Genomic DNA, 21,313 nt, shown 5'->3' with positions numbered 1-21,313 from the left:
AGAAAGCACAGAATGATGACAAGAGTTGCTGGCAAGTGCTTGTGATGCCTCTGGAATGCAACCTGGCAGGCCCACAGACTCTGTCATCGATTGGCCTTCAAATGCTTGACAAGGAGAGCAGTAAATGCTCTTAAGGGGGAAGCTGAAATACAGAGAGAGGATTTCCTAAAAGTTATTCCATAAACAAAACCAGGATTGGCACCTGGGCATTAGAACAATGCTTTTTCCACTAGACTACAACTCCCCCATCATGAGAAATTGATTGCATAGGTTTGCTCTTCTTTCTGTCAGCTCTCGCCTAAGATAAAGTGTGTGCCACTAGACAGTGTCCACCTTGGCATGGGGGAAGAGTCTTCTCAAATAAGGAGCTCCTTTTCCTAACATCATGTCCCATATCCCATCCTGGGAAGCTGGAAAACTCATCTGTGACAAACACGTGTGGAATCATTTTAGTTTAAGAGTCAGGAAAAGTCAACATTTCTGCAAATTTTTTTGCAAAACCTTACCAATGCATCAGCCTATGAAATAGCAATATGTTGAATGTGAAATGCAGTTCTGATTTCTCTCAGTTTAAAGACAATCAAGCCAAGCTGGAAAAGGTGTGAAGAATGATGGTTAATAGGACCAAGTTTTCCCATTACCAGAACTCTTCAGCTTGGAAATGCACAACTAAAGGGGAGAGGGAATAGAGTCTAAGAATAACACTGAGTGGCAGAAGCTGGCGATGCAAGCATGTCTATTTCTTAATACAAACAAACAAAAAAACCCAAAACCAAATTAATTTCCCTGGTTGTTTTCTCAAGCAGACTACAAGCATAAAATAGTAAACCTACAATTCTGAGAAGCCAAATAGTGTTTAGTTTTCCAGATCCTTGCTAAGTCAATTATGTTGAAATACTAAATGCCATGAAAGAAAAAACTTATTTGACCCAGACCAAAAACTAGAGATGCTCATTAATAAATATCATACCTTGTCATTGTTAGCTCCAGCAAGCTGCCAAATCTCCATGACTTGGGTTTTCATCCATTGCTAACTTCAGGTTCTAGGTTGATGACACTTGACAAGCTTTGGAAATTGCCCTTCCTTGACTTTTATCCAGAGAAAAGTGAAAATCGTCCCAAACCTACAAGAGTCATTAAATGTGAAAAAGAAAAACTTTTAAAACACGGGTAAATCCAGCTGTGAAGTGTCCCTTGTGTGTCACTGCCCTGCCTACCTGACATCAGCTACTTCTTCAGGCTGAGCCCTGGCATGAGAAATGGAGCCAGAGCTTTGTGATGGGTGACAGCTGAGCTGGGGCCAGTGCTGTGAAATGGCTTCTGACCTGCTTGGGAAAACAGATCAGGAAGACACAGTAACCAGATAGACTGAGGCTTGAGGAAGACTGAAGGAAAAACAGGATGGCTGCAGCAATCTTTTCCCTAAGCAGGCTCCAGCTGATTTCCTGTCTGGAAACCCAAGTCCTCTGCCCAAGGGCTAGTTAATGAGTTACAGTCACAAGTGGCAGGAACATCCTTCACCTTGTGCTGGCGGGACACAGATGAAGAAACATGGCAGAGAGGGAGCAGGAAGTGGTTACTGGACATGGAAATGGCATTTTCACTTCCTACTGATGTTAAATGACACATCTGACCTTTACCTGTGTTCAGGAAAAAAACTATTTTTTTCTAATTTTCTGTCTTCCACATCCTCAAGTTTATGACAGTCAAGCTATTGCAGTGCACAAAAGACTTTTGAAGTTATTTCTTTTGAATAAGACGTTTGCAGCTTAGGGAGTCTTGCCTAAATACATTTTCTACCTAAAATAATTTGAAATAATTACATTCTTAAACGTGACCTAGAATTTTTAGAATTGGTTATTTAGCACCAACATTGTAAACAATGAAAAGCACTGGATGAGGAAAACCACAGCCTGAGGAATTGGAAATGGAGTTTTTTGATGGCTGTCCAAGTGAACTGTTATGAATTGGTACTGTAGACTTGGCTTCCCTGCAAATCAGCTCACCACAAAAGTTATCATTCAGTGCAGCTCAGCTGCTCTTTCCAAACCAATTAAGTAAGAACTCTAAAGGAAAGGAGATTTGGGTATGAAAACATGATTACCTCCTGTTGCTTTAAATCACATTGCTTTATATCAGTCCTCATTATTTAGTCTTATTATTTGCCATTGCAGAAAAGTATCTTTGAGGTCCCTTTCTTATCATTTCCATGTGAAAACAAAGAGGTGTTTTACCAAAGATAATTTATGGATTTTTTTAAGTTCAGAGGCAAAATAAGTACCATGGCAATCAGGCACTTGGCATTTAATATTTGATAAAAATAGAGACCTTCAGAGAACCATCTGCTAGATATCAAGATTTTATTCGAGAAGGGCATATCCCTATTTTCCTAGCTTTATAAAACTCTGCTAACTCCAGAGATTACCCTGCCTCATCACCTGAAGCTTCTACAGAAGAGCACTGCAGAAAATTTATAACACATTTTTTCTTGCCATCTCTCAAGATCTCACAGAGCCCTAGACTGGAATTCTTTTCCATCTTAATATGTTTCACTGAAAATATTCTTACAGACACAAGCTGAAAGCCTGAAACACCACAAACAGATACCTAAGAAATGTTTCAGGAGAAGGTGGTCCCTCTTTCACCTGCTCCTGAGCCATATTAGTTTTTTCCCAGCTTCAAGTAGCTGCTCATCCTCTCAAGTGTTCTTAGTGTGCTCGGAAAGAGCTGTCAGCTTCTCCCTCAGACACTGTTTTGTTGGCTATTTAATGGAAAAAAGAACTCTCTGGAGGGAACCTCACATGTGTCATTTGTCAGTTCTATTTTGTTCTTATTTAAAGGCATGACTCATTGTGCTGAGGTATACAGCATAAATAAACAGCATGTCAGACAGCAAGCGCTAGGTTGGCCTGGTATCCCTTTTTGTCCTCTGTTCCTGTCACTTAAATCCCCAAAGTTTTGCTGTCTTCTGACCACAGTGCAGCTCTTAATCCTCTGGGAATGAGGAAGCCCCAGCCATTTTCCAGAACCACAGTCCTTTGGGATCTGGCACAAAGAAGCAGCTGTTACTGTTATTCCCTTCTCCTCAGACCTCTCACAGGTAGCCCACAGTAGCCAGGCTGAGCCTTCTGTGCTGCAGGGGCTGCCCCAAGTGAAGGCTGGCACAGTGGCACAAAAAGGATACCTGAAAGGTGAATGAGCTCCTGAGAAACACAGTCAGGTAATTAAAAGCATAATATTGTGATGATAGACAAGGCAAACACCTCTGAACCAAGGTTCCTTCGTGCTGTCAAAGGCTGAGTGTAGTAGTGTCAAAAACATGGCATGTGGGAATGACTTTATACTTTCTCTTTAGGTAGATCCATTCCACAAACGCCCTTTCCAAGTGCTGAATTTATTAAAGTCTTAAAAAATTCTATTTAAAACATTTTCAATGAATGCTTCTTCTGTCTGAGCCTAAATTCAAAGTGGCAGTAAGAGCCACTGGGTCCTTCTCTCTGTTGTGAAACAAGGTAGAATAACTTTGAAAACAGGCCCATGCTGTAAAGCTAGGTAAAGGAAATTCCTTCCCACCATTCAACTGCTAGCCCTTATTAAAATACTTAGATTGTGACATCAGGACTACAGTAAATATCTTTACATTTTAAATCTATCATGTGGTAAACACAAATGCCACCATTTACTAAGGAAATTGAGTTCTGGGGCAGTAAAATTTTCATTATACCCATCAAATGCATATTTACTAATTTTGACTCAAGTTTATGCATTACTCTGATTAAAAAAAAAAAAAGGGAGGAGAACCAAATCAGCTTTTTTATGTGTGTGTGTTAACCTTATACACAATGCCTGCCCTGCCCTTGGAAAATAATTCTCTAGTTTCCCTTTAGCAAGCCCATGTGACTGTAGGCCAAAATGGGATTTCATTTGGTCAACCTACATTATCTAACTGGGTCTTTTCATGGATTTCTATGTGTCAAAAATTGCAGCTCAAAAATATGGCTTGTTTCAAGGATGTGTGGCAGCAGTTTTTCACTAAATTAGTGAAGTTATTTCAGTCATCATGTTTGTTATCCCAGAATAATGATTAGGATCTGGTACCATTGCCTAGTGTACACAGTCTGTACTTATGGCTGGTGTATTTTAAGTAAATAGTTTGACAGCTCCAGCTAACAAGAAATATCCTTCCCAAGACTGAAAATGCTCTCTTCCTCTTACAGTTCATTACTAATTTCTGATACAGGACTGATTGCCTTCTCTCTTCAGGTTTTTATATACAGCTCTAGCTAACACATAGTGATAGGGCTAATTAATTTCAACAGTACTTCCCAACCAGAGCTGGAAATGTCATCCAATTTCTCTTAGAGGTTTATGGTGAGTTTTTTAAATGAAAATAGCCTAAAACCACTTGGGATCCAGTTTTGAATGGAATTCGCAGTGAAACTGTAAGATATAGCTTAAGTAGGAATGCTCCAAGCACCCTACTTTCAAGTGCCATCTAACTACTGTCTTTTCTTTCAAGGCCTTTTCCAGCAAAACCCACCAGGAGCAAATGGATACACAAGTTTCCAATGCTTCTCAAAACTCAAAGTTTCCTTCCTTTAACTGGGGGTTTGGAGAGATGAGGCTTCAAAGGCACGCAAGTTTAAAAACAACCCACAGCATTTTCATTTTATATCTGAAAGATTTGGCAACAATTGTTGACATGCAATTCAAAGCAACTTTGCGGTCAAATTTCAGATGCAATTCAGGAATCAATTTCTTTGGTGGCAAACCTGGCCTAACAAGCTCTTGATTTTGCCTCCTGTGCCCGGCTGCACAGTTGTCCTGTGGATTCATGGATTTCCACCCTACAACTGAGGCAGCACACCAAAGCACAGAGAATTAAATTAGGATTTAAATTATTACAGGAATATACCTTCATGGTTGATGCCATTACCTTATCAAATTATGAAAAAAATTTTTAAGTTTAGGACCAAGATTTTAAACTGGCCTTGGAAGTTAGCCAGGACATCCTGCAGGACTATGAACATAACAGCAATACATTCTTGGAGAATGAATTTTGAAGGAGTCAGACCATTCTATTTGGTTCCTATGGACAACAGGTGCCATTTTCCTGAAGACATCCAATAACACAACTGGAGGTGACCAGTGTATGGATAACCACTGCTAGGGCCAAACAAAGAGGACTTCCACAAAGCAGAAGGATCAGGCTTTTTGATCACCTGTGGCTATCAATAAATTCAAGAGGAATCCCAGGACTCTTCCAATTACAAACAGCAATGCTTCTGTCACACTGGGAAATGAGAAAAAAGGCCAAGAATTTGAATTTGACAACTGCTCCTCACCTCCATATCAGTATACATGCAGATGCCACTTCTGCCAGGAAATAGGGAAAACTTGGTTTTGGTCATGAAATGTTTTTATTCCTATGACTAGTTTCCTTCCAAACTTTAAATTATTATTTTTTCTAAGAAATGGCAGCTCAGAATAAATTACAGAGAAGACATCAAGAGAGGATTCATTTCAGGAGATAATCACTCTCACTTTGCCAGTAGCAGCAACTTAATAAAAAAGCAGGTGTTTAGCAATGCCTTAAAGGCTTCACATAGGCCTGGCCCAGGAGATGTCACCAATCCCAAGAGCCACAATAAGAATCAACTCCTTCAGGCAATATTCCTTCCTTCCTTCTCGAACTTTTCAAATTTTCAAAACCAGCTAACCACAACAACGAAATCAGTAACAGTGATTTCTGCAGGCATTCCTAGGTCTGTTTTCAGCTCAAATTATTTCCCCAGAAAACATCACTTACTTGTATGGTTTGAATGGCAACTGGCTGCTGGAACCACTTCTAATTACTACCCTGCTCTTCACTGGAAGATTCCTTTTCCACAGTGCCCTCACATTTTTACAGATGTACCTTATCTAAACTTGTTCCCCTTAAAACTGCATATATTTGGCAACAGAAAAGATACAAGACGAAATGACTGACCATGATTAAATCTTTTATCTCTCAGTCCAGTGAAGGGCTGGTTTGGGCTGCTTAAATAACTCTGCCTCATGCCCTCTGAGAGCAGTGTCCTCCCATGCTGCCACCTGAGTGGCACCTGAGAAATCTGCACATAAAAACGAATGTAAACACAGATTGTCAGGCAGACAGAAAAGAACATGAGAAATAAGATATCCTCAATGTTTTTCAGACCATGAGAGAAGTTAGTACCACCAAGAGAGATGAAGTCTGAGAATAGAGCAGGGAAAGAGAACAGTACCATGCTTACCATTACCATCCATTTTGAAAGCATTAACTCCACACATTTTCACTTGCCAACACAATCAGTCACAGAGGAGCAAGAATAACCCTTACAGCATTATGTTTGCATACTGTAATCAAAGTTGCCAGTTTTCTCCTAGTTTAATGAGTAAAACAAGTTCTGAACTATTAGGCTGGACTTAACCAGTTTATCTTTCAGACTTATCCCCCAGAGAAGCACCTCTCTTGTGTCGCAGACATTTCTCCACAGAAATCCTTCCTTTCATATTTCTGTGTCTTCGGGAGCCAGAGGCCCCCGAAGAGAAGGTAAACAATTATTATCAGCTGCTGTGGAATGCAATAGGATTCACCTTGATTGGCTCATTTTCTATGTTTATAATTAAGAGCCAATCACCAGTTCAAGCCAGGGGACTGAGTCCTTGGCCACAACTTTGTTGTGGGTTCTTTTCTATCTCTTCTCAGCTTAGCTAGCTGCTCTGCAAACCTCTCTCTATATTCTTTTTAGTATAATTATAATGTATTATATCATATATTAATAAATTCAGCCTTCTGATCAAGATACAAGATTCACCGTCTCTCTCTCACCAACTGCGACCCACACAGGTCGCGGTAATACTCTTGCAATGCACTAACACTTGCATTGACAAACAAGGTTTTTCCTAGACCTAAAATGTCACAGGACTTTATAGCCAGGCCCACTTCTCAGAAGTGTTTCTCTTGAATGGCTACAAAGTGATTCCCTCTTCCCTTCATTTCCTCCTTAAAGTCTTTGCAGTGGCAGGTTGCAAAGTCCTCTTGAAGCTGTTGGTGAGATCACAGTGATCTCAGTCACCCGAGGCAGTGATGGTACAGAAAGGTTGCTGAGCTCAGACACCTGCCCTCCAGCACACCAAGGAGTGAAAAGTGTTCCCAGCTGGAAATGTGACCATCTACACTTGTGACAACATTTATTTCTGATCCCAGTCCTGTCCATGAAGGGGGCACTGCTGCTATTCAAATGCTCTGGCCCAGTAAACACGGGGTAAAGACAGCAGAGCAAACACTGATTGCTATCACAGTCCTGTAACAAACTGGGGAGCTGCTGACTCCTGCAGCGATGCTCACTTCCTTTCATTAGCTCACTGCTTTCAGCAAAGACTCCTTTTCTCTGAAAGACACTTTAACACTGGGCTCCATTAATTTTAAGCTTAGTGCCATCCTCCCCACTGCTGAGTTGAAGAATCATTGCTTTTATTTCTGCCTGAGATTTTGTAGCTGCTGACCACCTTTTCATCAGGTACTTCTTGAAATTTCAGTCACAGAAAGGCATAACCATTTCTGGTTTGTTAAAAGCATATATTCCCATCACAACCTAGCATCTCTTTTTCTTAAAATAAAAAAAAAGGCAAGCAAAAAAACCCCAGAAAAACCCCCCAAACCCACCAAAAAACTCAACGGTAATAAGGTTCTTCTGCTTTACATTTATAGCCACCTCTGCATACTTGAAGTTAATCATCAATAAAGCATTAGGAAATACTTTAAATTGCTGGAAATACTAATTTGTTTTTTGCAAATGTTCTTGTTACTGAGCACTTCTACAAAAGTCTGTAGGGCAACAACCCTCCAAGCAGCAGCAGCAGCTTTGATGCTAACTTAGTGCTGTTAGCCACAACTCAAACCAACCTATAAAAAGGAATGATCCCTTCCCAACAGGCACACTAGGGTATTATCTTGGCCTTCAACAACTTCATCTGCAATGGCAGGTGTTATTTTCTTCCAGGGAGGACTGAGAAAAGCTGAATGGCAATAACCTGTGAAAGCATTCTACTCCTTCAGGTTTTGGAAACGCATCAACACTTTTGCTGCACCCTGTTTGGTACAACTGAGTACTTTCTTGGTTTAGGGACTTCACAGCAGCACCAGGACACAGATAGGAATGCTGCCTGGGGACAACACTCCCCTTCCAGCTCAGAGAATCTGCAATACCCACAATTTTACCTTCTCTTGGATGTTTTTCATTAAGCACCACAAGGGTGTTTAACAGATGTGACTTAGAGTCCGTCTTGTCTCATTAGTAAGGCAGGGGTTCACCAGTACTTTTAGTTCCAAATACAAGTTTCCAAAAAACACAGAAGGACACTGCTTCCACACATGCTGCAGATCATAATGCCCCTGCTTTGTCTCTTGACAGCAATCACAAAGAAAAAATACTGGAGACAGTTCGAGATTGCCTGCTGCTCAGATAGTGATTTTCAGTTAGTTTCAAGGCCATGAATGGCATTTTCATTCCCAGAAAAGACCCTTAAATTGAGTCCAACCACTAAGCCAGCACTGCCAGGGTCAGCACTAAACTGTGTCCCTACATGCTGCATCTACACATCTTTTCAACACCTCCAGGGATGGTGACTTCACTGCTCCCCTGGACAGCCCTTTGGGTGAAGAAATCTTTTCTAACATCCAACCTGAACTTCCCCTGACACAACCTGAGACCACTTCCCCTTGTCCGTTGTCACTTGTTACCTGGAAGAAGGGACTGACCTCCACCTGGCAACAGGTTCCTTTTAGGCAGTTGTGGAGAGCAATAAGGTCCCCCCCAAGCCTCTTCTTCTCCAGGTTAAACACCCCCAGTTTGCTCAACTGCTCTTCAGAGTCATCACCATCTCCAGCTCTGCTTTGGACGTGGAGAAAAGAACCAAAAGAGAAGCAAAGGGGAAAGACATAGTTACTCTGAGCCATTCATCTCTGCCACACAAAAATCAAAGTGCCCATTAAATTAAAGGAGGAAAAATCATTTGTTCCTTAAATTGAAAGATAAGAACTTAAGTTAAAAGTTTTTTAAGAGGGAATGTTAGATCTGCTCTTGGAGGTCATTACTCACAGCTTGGAATTACATTTTACTGATGGGTGCTCAATACAGCCCACATACTGCCTTGTTTCTTCTAAAAATTCAACTGCAGCTATTCATATTACCCATAACGGAGAGGTACAGAATTTTCGACCTATACAAATGAATTATCATCTGCTAGAAATAATTAGATCCAACATCAAATGCAGCTTCAGAAAAACTTAATGATTCTTCATTGCTTTCCTGCATTAACAGCTCGCACTCATTAGCCAGTGGCATTTCTGTCACCTCATGGGGTGCCACTGAGTGAGCAGAGCGCCAAAGCTGAGGCAGCTCCAGCTGAGGTGTGGATTACTCCCTTCACAGGGATTATTATGCAGGGCAATCAGCTTTGAGTGCTCAGCCGCCACACTGAGGTGGGGACAGCTCCCAGGCAGTTCAGCAGCACCACCACCCTCTGCAGAGACCACAGGGGGATGGAGGCTCCCTAGGTGGGCTCCAGACTATGAAAGAGTGTCCCTGGAGAAAGATAATGGCATAGGTTGCCTTTGTTCAGAATGAGGGCACAAGTCACCTTTGGAAAAAATTGGTGTGTCCATTTCATTGTTTCCTCTCACAAAAACCAATGGAAGAAAATCAGCTCCCCTCTAGTTTCCCTCCGACTCACCTACACAAAGCCCAGAGAATTTCATCTAAAGCGCTGCAACTATCAGGAGGCTCCTGTTTCCTGTTGACAGGGACAAGACAATTGTTCCTCAGGTGGCAGTAGTAGCAGAGAAGTGATTGAGTGACAGAAGTCCTAATGCTTCCAGCTAAAGATCTGCTCCCCAGGCTTCAGAGAAAGGTGGAAATCTGACAGATCCCTGCGGGGCAAATTGATTTCCAGCTCATCTCAAACAAGATGCTCAAAGCTGAGCATATACATGGAAGCAAAAATGTCAGGGAAAGACCAGAAAAAGAATCCTTTGTGACAACTCAAAGAATCCTTTGTGTCTCTGCCCCATTGGAGTCTCATGCCTCATCTCCAGCTAAGTTCAGCCCCAGTGTGCCAGAGGAAAGCGGGAAAGCAGATTCTGTACCACTCACAGCTGAGGAATGAAGTGTTCCTGGCCATGACAGGAGAGCCACCACAAGGATTTGTCTTAATACAGTCCCACAGTGACTAAAGGGAAAGCAGGGGAAGCAACTCCAATTACCTTGTGTAATTGCAATTTTAAATTGCTGAACATTAGAGCTTGAGTCAAATCATGAATTCCAGTTTCAGTTTGCCTCTGCATTTTTTAGCAATTCGTTGTTTCCAATTTTCTCAGAAGCCATTGGAATTTGCAAGTAAAACAGGAGCATAGACACTCTATTGAAAGCAGTGCTGCTGTTCTCAAAACAGAAGGGCAGTTTTAAAGATACACATGTTAAAATAGCGGCTGTGGAACTCAGTACTTATTTACTGCCTGATCATATGATACTTTGTTTCAAAAGTGTAGGTTACGTGCTGCGGGGTTTTCTGTGTTGCTGTTCTGGTGGCCTGGAAAGGCCCAGGGATGGCCTTGGAGAGCCGACACTTCAAAGGACGAGGAGAGACTTCTGATCTTGTCTCGGTCTTGGTGTTTATTAATTGTTTATCTAAAAGATTTTCTTTCAGCCCAACAGAGGTCTGCACAGCAAGTCAGCCATGGGCACACTCCCCAAGCCCCCGGGGCGGTCACTTATCTTTATACCCGAAGTTACGTGTACAATATTTATCATTTCTCTCCAATACTTTCTACTCTTATTAACCTGTGCACTTCTAGTAACAACCAATCCCAAAGTGCCACCACCACCACAGAAGATGGAGGCCAAGAAGAAGAAGAAGAAGGACAGGACACGCCCCAATTCCTCCATCTTACTTCTTTAGACCCCCCTGTACCAAAATCCTAAACCCTGTGTTTTACACTTTAACTAACTTATCCCTTCACCATTCACCCAGTGGAATCCTCCCAGTCCTCATACAGGTCTCATCTCCTGTGTAGGATCAAAATCCTGCCACCAGACACTTCTGGCAACATTCCAGGATTCCCGAGCCCCCCAAGGGTGGTCTCGGCCTCTCTGCACCTCCATCCTGAGGTGCTGAGATCCCACAACGTGCCAATTCCTATTGAAATCATAGTAACTTAGCATGTGATATTTATCAATTTAACCAGCACTACCTTATGACTGCTGCAGAGTTCCTCAGGTGCATCACGAGCACGCACAAGTCCCTCAAAGTATCATTTTCTATTTTCTTTGTCACACTCAGAACTACTGCCTTTTCCTGGGCCCACACAGGCTTGCTGTGTACAGGAGGCTGCTTACACCATTACCTGGCAACCTCTTCCAATTTCCTTCCTTCCTCTTGCTTCTAAATGAGCACAGACTTGGTGTACGCTCACTCCCAGCCTTCAGCTACAACAAGGTCACCCAGATTATCTCCTCTCCCTCTACTGGGAGCTAATTTGGTTACCTCAGGTTTAGGCATGAGCAAATGCAGTGTGTAACACACCCCCTCTGCTGTCTCAATTTACATCCAGAGTGTGGGGTCTCTAGTACTAAGAAAATATCTCAATGATGTCTTGCATTCTAACAACTGGTTTATATATTTTGAAGCTTCCCATACTTGGGACAGACCTCTATCCATACTCCAGCTCATATGAACAACCCTTGCATATCCCACTTGCATATAAACTAGGGATTCCATTGAATTCTCAGAGAAATTAACAGGAAAAAAAACAGTATAAAATGAAATTATATTTAACTTGAAAGCATGTATTTCTCATTTTCACTAGGATGAATTTCCTCATACCATTAATTTTAAGAACATAAATGATGTTTCTTTCCTGCTAAAAATCTTTATAGCAAGAAAGCAAATACTCACACATCTATGATTTCTAAAACTTCTTTGCCTTTGGATTCTACATAAAGAAACTCGCCCTCCACTCTGTGTAGAAGAACATCCTGTTGGTAGAAAACAATCAGCTCCCAGGCCTCGAAAGCAGCATCCCTTTCCACTGGGTGATGGATAAGGACCATAACAACCCATGATGCCCCATGGCTTGCTTGGCTTCAGCAAAGGGGACAGCTATACACATCATGCCAGCCTCTGGCCAGAGTCCTCCAGAAAGGCTCAATGCCTGTTTCCGGGCAACTGTGGAAATTCAAGGCTTGGGTGAAATTCTCCTATTTTCATCTGCTTTATCACTGCATAATCAGTGTTTTCCCTGGTGCTGGCTGGCAGAATTTATTTATCGGTACATTTGTCTTTGCGCTGCTGGGCAGCAATTGCAAATCTAATTACTGCCAAAGTGGCTCTAGGGGCTTGTGCACAGGTGTTTTGCTTAATACTAAAACTAAATAAAAAACTCACTAGCAGGGACCTGTTCATAACAATTTGTGACATGCATGCTTTCAAGGAGAAACGGCACAGCCTTCAGCTCCCTCTTCCCTCCAGTTCCCTGCTACTTAGTTCTTCAGGCAGTAGCACTGTGCAAATCAGCAGTCATCATCACACCATTTCCAGGTAACAGCTCTCAGAGTTGCCAAGTGGTCAGATGGGGCTTTCCCTCTCCAGCACTGCCGACAAGGAAAACCTAATTGATTTGTGAAGCTTTATCTCAGGATAGCTTTGTTCATTTTCCTCAAGCCGTGTTCTCAGTAACATCTACATAGTCCCAGAGATACAACTGTCAAGAATAATAAATAATTCCATTCAAAACTCCTGACAAGGAATTCAAAGCAAGCCAAAAATGCTTCAAAAAGCAATTTAAAATGCGCTTGCTACTCTACAAGGCACACCTTTTTCTTTCAGTAAATACGTAAATACACACAACAGAAATTACCCTTTTAAACACGGGGTAGTGTTTCTCAGTAACCCCACCAGCATAAAAGCCTTGTAGTCTGTAAACAAACAAAAAAAGTGCTGGAGTTCACAAAGCTTGACTCCAAAATTGTGATGCAAAGCACAGCTGTGACCACTAAAAAAAATACTATGAAGGTGTTAACACTCGCTGTTCTTCATCCTGTGCTTCACCTCCTCTGTATAGGTTAAAGACATCTTAAATGAATTATTAGCTCATTTATTAACAGCTGTGCATCTCTAGCTTTGCCAATCCTATTACATGATCAAAAAGTTATGCTCAGGAAGTTATTTGGTTAGATTTTCAAGCTTTTGCTAGTTCAGGGGAATATGAAGGTCGAAGACAAGAGAAGAATAAAAACATGTAACAGTTCCTTTTGCTGACTTTAAATATGTTTTTGCTTAAACTTTAGCTTCTTCAGAGCCCAGAATGGCTTTTATATATTTCAAACCAGCCAGTGATACTCCCCCCTTCCAGCCCCTTCGCTGACTGCTTTGCCAAGAGGAACAGGAATAACCCTCCAAAGAGCCTCCTGTTGCTCCCCTCTCCAAGGTAATGAAAAGAAATAGCCATAACAGGTTTAGCCACTTTTTCAGTCTAATGGGGAAGAAAGGCAAATTTCAAACTATTTGGCCAGTGATGACTCATCATCCTCTGGTTTTTGACTGATTCAATCACACTCATACAACCAAAACCTAAGGTTTACAAAAAAAATGGGGGGGCAGGGTGGGATGGGGAACTTCATCCATATCATGTCACAATTTAGTTGTGATTCTGAATATACTCAGAATGAAAAAAAAAAAAAAAAAAAAACAAAAGATCAATTTTACAAAGAGAGAAAAGGAGAAACAAGACACTGAGTACATCCTGTAAATACCACTGGTGCTTAAGTAGTCTATTTTTTGGGATGGCTGCAATTGGTTTAGCCCTTTTTTTAATAATGAATCAACAAAACAATGAGTAAGGAATAAGAGTACAGATTAAAATAACAATTAGAAGAGTCAGGATGTTTTCCATGATGATAGAAGCTACAGAAATGCATTATTTTAGCTCTTGCTGATTATGAAATAGGACATTCCAATACAGTTAGAAAATTGCTGTATTTATCCTAATTTGTTCAGTACTGTCAGAACATTTGTACTGCTATTGAGTCATAGGTATTTCTATATCATTACTGTGGCTAGAAAAATATGTGTGGGCTAAACCTATAGTTCAACTAGAGAGAAAACTGTGTTTCAGCATAGAAAACCATCTTACTAGTAATTCTTTCTTCCTCAGATTTGTGTGCATGATACTGAGTTTCAACATCAAATGGAAAATAGTTGGAGAAGATACAGTGATCAACCTGAAAGCATAAGTGGCAGTAAAAACCCACTGAGAAGATGAAAATGCTTTCCAGAAAAGATGTGCAAAGTCAACAAATTTGTAACTCCAACCAGGGCACGAGGTAAAGGTCATTTGAATTTTTGGAATGTTTAGAACCCTAACATTTTTTAAAAGGTATAATAAAACTTGTTCCAAATCTTCTGGGGAAAATCAGAAACCAGTTCAATGTCCCATCTCAAAAAAAAAAAAAAAAGTAGGCAGAAAAATGACTGCTGACAAGCACAGGTGCTTATTTGAAATCACTCACCTCAGTTTGTAATGTTTGACTAGAGGCTTCTTGACAGCTTCATATTCGGGATTTCAGAGCATTTCACTTCTGTTCCAAGAGTATCTGGACAGAGAGTCCTTCATAATACTGCACTCCATACACTTTGTCCAGCTTTGATTACAGCAGATGGATAGACAGAGAAAGCAATTTTCTGCAGGTTGTACAACTTCAGAAGAAATCTCAACTGAATTTCCTTCTAAAAATGAGTAAAAATTTTAAGTTGTGCCTGGAGTGAGAGACTAATTTTTAAAGGCAGCTAGTTTGTATCTCAAGCTAGAGTCTCACACTCTTCCTGACCAATTCCTGAAAAAAAGTCTGAAACAATTTCCTTGGTAAAAGCAACATCTTTCTATGATGAAACAGATTTTAAATGAGTACAAAAAAGGGGATGTTAGTCATTCTCTGTGTGGAACCGTGAAAGAACACATGAAGGCATTCTGCAGAGCACAGGGACAGAATGACATCCTACGCACTGCTTAGAGCCATGGCATTGCCAGGAGAATGAACTTCACACAAATCTAAGGAAACACAGCTAGACAAGGTAAGGCAAAGCATCAGAGTGGATATGGAAGGTGTCCTCACACGTGGAGATTCAACTCACCTTCTGCTGTCATTTCATCAGGTATTTAAAGATTAAGGCTCTATTTCAGGGCAATTGAGGGTGGTTTTGGGAAGTCAAGAACTTGGAGCAATTTTATCACTGATCTGTAGAGGAAAGGCAAAGAATCTTTTCATCTTCAGCTTATTCCTATCCCTGTGTAGCTGGCCTCCTCACCTACTCTAAACCATTTTTATTTATCTATAGAGGATTCCTGCTCCAAACTAACATAGCATGAAAAAACAAGTTAATGTGAAGAAGTGTACTCCACACTAGCAATTACAGAGCTACTCCTTATCTTTGGGCCAGCTGCAGAGTCAAAGGCAGCCTGAATTTCCCATATCCCTCCCACTGAGCCTTGAAGCCCACATTGCTGTGGCTCTGCTTTCAAAATCCTGTTTCTTTGTCCTTTTATTAATCTAGAATGCTGTTATTAAAATATGAAAAATACTGTCTTCTTTACCACATAAAATAGATCAAAAGAGTGAAACATTAGCAACTCATTCAAGTATTTCAGTGAATAGCTCATCCAACAATGACTTTTATGCATTTCATAGGCACCTACCCATTTCATAATAAGTTTTCAGTATAAAATCTGATTGACAAGTCAATCTTACCTTAAAGAGACCTCAAAAAGCTCAGAGTCTTCACTGAAAAATTACAAGTATTGTTCAGTTAATATAAAAAGATAAGAAAATCTCTTAATACTGAAAGCCTGAAGAACTAGACACCTTATCCATTAAATGGAAAAAACAGCCTAACATTTATTTATTCCAGGAAATATTCCTGTTGAGTTTATCTTAGTGCCTGAAAGACCCTTTCAAAAGTTACTCATCCCACAAAAGAGCAAATCCAGCTTGGCTAATAGGTAGATAGGTATTGAGGAAATAGCCAGCAATTTTGGAAGGCATAAAAATTGAAAACTAGCAGTAGCCTCTACACTTGATTTAAGCTTCAGCTCCCTGGGAGCACACAGTCTTCATGCCTGCAGCAGACTTGCAAGCTCACACTAGCACAGAGCAGGCAGGATGCAAACTTCACCACAGCCTGGTTAGATTTAACTTCACCAATAAGTTTTCAATAACTCACTACCTCCATTTCCTTTCTGTCTATGAGATGAATGTGCAAGGCCATTTGAGTTGTGTGGCTGCTGACATCACAAGCAACTCAGCAATTGTAGATTCTGCATTTGTAAGGAAATAAAACTGCCAAATGCAAGGAGGTAGACAAAGCAGGATATTTTGCGGAGGGGGCCAAAGCTGTGTAGAAGTGACTACAGCCGAGTTATTGTCTCTGGAGAGCTGATAAATTCTACCACACACACGCAGCATCCCCCAGTCTGCTCATGCTCATGTTCACCACTGTTGCCTAACACATGGAAGCTGCACAGACAGTAAGATCCCCAGAGTTCATGGCCAAACTGTGAGCTTGGGAAGGATTCATTTTCTGTGCCCAGGGCTATGATCAGCTGTACGTATTATTCCTAACATGTATTTCTGCACCCTGTTCTTAAAGGCTTCAGACCCTGACAGATTTCAGTCTTTCAAATGTGATGTCCTTTGCTAACATTTCTGTATCTTTACCTTTGAAAAGTCTGAGGAAGCACCCTCTAATTCCCCTCAATTTAAGCCTGTTCCTGCTTTATCAAGAGCAGCTAGGCAGAACAAGCCAGTCCCTTCCACACTGCAAAAGTCTGTAATCAGGTGCAAAGGATGGAACCTCTAAATCCTCTCTTCTTCAAGCTGAAGAACATCCATTCGATTCATCTTTGTCACAGGGCATGTTTTCACACTGTCAACAATGCTCTTCCTCCATCTACACAGTCCTCAATTGTTGCACAGCTTGCTTGGATTTTAGTACCTAAATGCTCCAGGATTTGGTACCTGATCCCCTAGGACAAGCCCTAATTGAGCAGAACAACTCACTCATCTCCCACCCAGGCTAAAAATCTCATGCCTCAACAGCTTTTTTCTTTTTGCAGTACTCCCTGGAAACTGCCATCCATTTCTGTACAAACACTCCACAGCCAGCTCTCCCCATGCCATTGCTATTCCTAAGAACTGTGCTGGAATTTGTACTTGTTGATGAGTTTTTATTCTTTTGAAACTACTCCACCTGTTTGAAAATATCATTCCAAACATATGCTGAGCTCTTTATTCTCTCACATGCTTGTGGCACCTACCCCACACAGTACTCAAAGGATTTGAACAATTCCATCGCCAGGTCCTTGTCCTAATCATGAATAAAAGTCAGATGTGTGATACCAGGGAACATACAGATTCAAACTCCCCTATGTATAATCAGATAGGAAATTTGGCATGTACATTATTACTCAACAGTGAGATTTTAGCTCCTCCAGAATACACCAACATTTCTCTAGCACTTTATAGTTTCAGCTTTTGTACTCTTTTTTATTCCATTTACTCAGCTACTGCCTTATTGTTTAATTCCCTACTTGAAAAAAATGCATCACTGATACAAGGCAGTTACAGTAATAATTGCTGAAAGATAAACACATTTATTTTGAGAAATTAGTTTCTCACTGACAGTGAAGGCCATTGTTTAAGAGTAAGAAAAACATCTCATGAAAACGCTTCTCATTTCTGAGAAAACTTACTTTTTTATTTCACCTAAGAACTGTTTGTCAGAAATCTTTATATTCCTCTAAGACTCCCTTCAAGGTTATATCACAGATGTTCAGAAATTAATTGAAAGTAACAGGAACAAAGTAGAGATACCTTTTGCTCCTTGAGGTGATTTTTAAGTGCTAGTTAGCTCTCATAATCTCTGTGCACAGCCAGAAGCAGGGGCAGGCATGGCCCAGAATAATTTAAGCACTCACAGTACTCACAAGGACTGAGTTTTATCCAGCCTTGATAATCCTGCAAAACAAGTGAAGGAATAGCAAGCTTCTCTCAGGAGCTTGAGACAGAGGAGGGCATTTCCTGGATGTGACAGCCTGGCTGCTCTCCTGCCAGCGGCACTGGGGAAAAGGGCTGACATGGCTGTGTGAGCCCCACACCACCTGGGAAGCCCACCCACGAAAGGTGGGGTCTCAGAGAACCATTTCCAACCTTTTAGGGCATTGGTATCACCAAGGCAATGATAAAAGCCCTTCAGCAAGTTCCAGATCAGGTCAGATACATCCACATTTTATCTCTCACCCCTCTGCTTCTGCGGTGAGGAGCAGCAGCTGTCTAAAGCACCATTTGGCAGCACTATTTCCCATCTGACTGGGAACAAGAAGGCAGCTGTAACACACACATCAACCAACCAGACAGAAGGCTGTTGCCAGCCCTTTGTGGCAGAACAGGGAACCACAAACCAGGCCAACGAGCTGCTGCTGGAGAGACACCCCAGGCAGCCCGAGGGCCAAGTGAAGCATGGGCCCAGCTGTCAGCTGTGCAGAAAGGCAGCCCCTGCACAAGCTTCTCAGGAGGAAAATCAAAGCAAGTCTTTATAGTTAAAGTGATTCTATTGGGAGAGGAAAAGTTGGGGTGCATGGAAAAATCACATTTCTACCACAGATGCCTGTGGTGGTGTTCACAGGGGTCTCAGGAGGAGGGAAGAGACAAGAATCTTGACTCCAGGTTTCAGAAGTCTTGATTTATTATTTTATGATATATATTCTACTAAAGCTATACTAAAAGAATAGAAGTAAGGATCTCATCAGAAGGCTAGCAAGGAAAGGAAAGATAATTAAATCTTGTGACTGACCACAGAGTCCAAGACAGCTGGACTGTGATTGGCCATTAATTAAAAACAGCCACAAGACCAAAGATGCACCTGTTGTATTTCACAGCAGCAGATAATCATAGTTTACATTTTGTTTCTGAGGCCTCTCAGCTTCTCAGGAGAAAAATCCTAGCAAAAGGATTTTTCATAAAATGTCTGTGACAGATGCCAAACATACCTTAACAATCTATAAAGTTAAGGACAGAAGAGATCTGAAAGCAAAGTACCAAGGCTCTAATCGCACTGCAAGATGTCTGAGAAACTGTGAAGCCCAAATAAACATGAGTCAGATTTAGAGTCTCAAGTCTGTTAGGTGTGCCCTGAGAACTGTACCCTAATGCAGGCTGTATGCTGTGTTAAATAAAGCTCTCAACACACTCCATCAAAGCGAACTTTGTCAAGGCCACCAAGGGGGCTGTCACCCAATGAAGAGGTTTGTAATGGTCAGCTTAAAACACAATAAGGGAGCTAACATTAAACATAGCACCAATAAATTTTTTCTCAAAGGGAAGAGATATGGTCATTTAAAGTAAGAGAGAGACAGATAAATAGATACATGTAAATGTATGGAGACTGGGAAAAAACCCCTGGAGGTCAGAGGTCTCTTATTTGCCTAGATCCCACTCAAACTCGCAGAGTAGTGTAGTGCCAGTCACGTGAGACACAAAGAGAAAGGTCCCTGAAAGTGCTCAGAACAGGTGGAGGAAATGACTGTGAAGCACAGATTTTGGGCTGACTGGGACATCAGGAAGAAGACTACCTGACTGTAACAATTTGTGTACTAACTTTATACCCAGAAAAACCCAGTAAAGATCAAGGGAAGGGATTAAAACATCCAGCTTGCTATGTACTGCTGGCTTTCCTTCCTTTTCTCTCATAGACTAACAACTTCAGTTCAGAAGACCTTTTGCCCCTAAAATTGAAGCGCACACAGGTGAAGAAAAGCAACTAAGTTAAACCAGCACGCCTTGGATATTTTTTTTTTTTCCTCTGAATATGATTTGGCTGCTGGTCTGTACAATTGAGTCAATGTCAGTGAATGCGGTAGAGGCTGAGTCACAGGTATCAGCCAGTCCCAGGCAGTTTCTGCTTGAAGGGAACATTTGGTAAAATCTCACCTTTTATTGGCACCTTTTCACAAACTAAATACAATCTTACAAATAAAGTTAACTGCTATTAAAATGCCTTTACTTCATATCAAGGTATTAGTCACCAACTATTCAGAAGCTGTTTCAAATCATTAAAATACACAAATAGGTTTTGGCTACTAAATACCTGTTATTGATTTAACAAAGCTACACAATAAAATATATTTGTTTCTCTGCTGTCCACAAATCAAATTTCACAGCCACTGCAACAGGAATACTTCCTTGGGATGTAGCCAAAACAAGCAAAAACAAAGCAAATTATTTGGAAAACCAGTTCTGTAATCCTGGCTTACTTTCATTTGAGCTGTGCAGTCATTGACAGACTGCTAATAAAAACTCAAAGGTCTAAAACAGGACCCATTTTTTCATAGCTGTCAGCACATTTGCCTGCTGGGACTTCTCTAATAACTTGTCCTGCCCCATATTTATCCCCCTATACCATATGTCACGATGAGAAACAAGACTGTACAACTCCAGGGTAAGCAAATGTAAAAGACTTTGAGTCAATAGAGAAGCCAACATTTCTGATGGCTGACAAGTCAGGAACCCCCAGAAGCTGCAGCTCAGCTTTACAGCTGCTTTTTATATTTTCCAGGCTGTGTTACATTGAAGTGATTTCTCTTGCTCCTTTGGGCACACAGCACTGATCACTTAGCGTTTCATTCAGCCCTCTCTCATTTGCATAACCCACATTTATTTATCATACAGATTTTGGTTTTCCTCCATCTGGAGACACAGCAGACTCGGCAAGTCACCAGCAAAGTGGCATCTGCTTTCCTGGGGCTGGGACCAGAGCTGCAGAGGCTCCCTTAATTAGGGAAACAGTGACAAACCCAAGGACATGCTGGAATCAGGGCCAGTCGGACCCCATTGCCAGCCATGTGCCACCACTGAGCACTCCTCCTGCTGTCTCAACACCCAAGGGTCCTTTGTACTGCTCAGTCTCCAACATTTTGAAAGAAACTAAAGCAAAGCTCAGTACAGATCATTACTCCTCACAGTCAAACACCCTACAGTGTCTTTTTTGGATCAGTTGACCCACTTATCATTAGAATGAAATTTTGAAGTGACATGCCACATCTCACACCACAAATGCAGTTGGATTCTCAAACAACTTAATCCAAGCAGCTTCACTTTAGATGCTCTATTTTCATGACATGATACTTTTTCCACCAAGACACCATAAAAGTGAAGACAAAGAGTGAAAAAACTTGATTTTT

At 41.2% G+C, this 21,313-nt stretch overlaps 1 long non-coding RNA gene across 1 annotated transcript; it reads right to left on the bottom strand.

The window, feature by feature from the left end:
- Positions 1–1,011: 1,011 nt before the first annotated feature.
- LOC132071937 (uncharacterized) lies at positions 1,012–8,917 on the bottom strand. Its single transcript, XR_009418262.1, has 2 exons — positions 8,786–8,917; positions 1,012–1,124 (listed from the first exon to the last, which is right to left on the bottom strand). It is a non-coding gene; the product is annotated as an uncharacterized LOC132071937 (long non-coding RNA).
- Positions 8,918–21,313: the final 12,396 nt, after the last annotated feature.

This window comes from Ammospiza nelsoni, chromosome 4 (assembly GCF_027579445.1).
Source record: "Ammospiza nelsoni isolate bAmmNel1 chromosome 4, bAmmNel1.pri, whole genome shotgun sequence".
NCBI lineage: Eukaryota > Metazoa > Chordata > Aves > Passeriformes > Passerellidae > Ammospiza > Ammospiza nelsoni.
The sequence above is the reverse complement of the archived record's forward strand: the minus strand, read 5'-3'. Positions and strand labels throughout refer to the sequence as shown.